Source organism: Euphorbia lathyris, chromosome 4 (genome assembly GCF_963576675.1).
Source record: "Euphorbia lathyris chromosome 4, ddEupLath1.1, whole genome shotgun sequence".
Lineage (NCBI taxonomy): Eukaryota > Viridiplantae > Streptophyta > Magnoliopsida > Malpighiales > Euphorbiaceae > Euphorbia > Euphorbia lathyris.
The window spans coordinates 53,416,085-53,416,926 of NC_088913.1; the positions used below are offsets into that span (position 1 = coordinate 53,416,085).

The following is an 842-nucleotide window of genomic DNA, read 5'->3' on the forward strand; positions in this document are numbered from 1 at the left end:
TAATAAAAAAATACTAGGCCCCCATTCGAAATTTGAAGCTACAAGTGCTAATAAAAAAATCTTTCAAGAAACAAACTTAATATCTAGGCTTTCAAAGTTTAAGATATTAAGTACCCGAACTTTGTCTAAAAAGTCGATTGGTCTTCTCAATGATAAACAGACTTGTAACCATCTAAAGTTGTTGACAATGATCTATTCAATCCATAATGTTATATATTAAATTTGATACTAAACAATTTTAAGTTTTGAAAATTTTCATTTTGAGGTCGTCATCGGTCAATATAATTACAAATCTAATGTGTCTAAATAAAAGATTAGGAATGTCTAAATAAAAGATTAGGAATTACAATCCTTTTAAGAAACAAAAGGGGCATTCCGAGAATTGAACTCGGGGCCTCTCGCACCCTAAGCGAGAATCATACCACTAGACCAAATGCCCAAAGTTGAAGCTAATTTCAAATTTATCATTGTAAAGCTTAATCAATGCTAGTCCCCCATTCAGAATTTGTAGCTACCGATGCTATCTAACTTTCAAGAAAAAAACTTAATATCTAGGTTTTCAATGCTTAATATATTAAGTACCCGAACTCTGTCTAAAAAGTCGATTGGTCTCCTGAATTATAAACTGACTTGTAACCATCTAAACTTGCTTCAATGATCTATTCAATCCTTAATGTTATATATTAAATATGATACCGAACAATTTTCGTTTTTGAAAAATTTTCATTTTGATGTCGTTATAGGTCAAAATAATTAAAAATCTAATGTTTCTAAATAAAAGATTAGGAATTAATTAATCAAAATATAAAAAATGGGAGGGACAATACTTTTAAGAAATTTAA

At 28.9% G+C, this 842-nt stretch overlaps 1 non-coding gene across 1 annotated transcript; it reads right to left on the reverse strand.

Annotated features, from left to right (window-relative positions):
• Positions 1–367: 367 nt before the first annotated feature.
• On the reverse strand, positions 368–439 carry TRNAP-AGG (transfer RNA proline (anticodon AGG)). Its single transcript has one exon. It is a non-coding gene; the product is annotated as a tRNA-Pro (tRNA).
• Between the last annotated feature and the right edge of the window lie 403 nt (positions 440–842).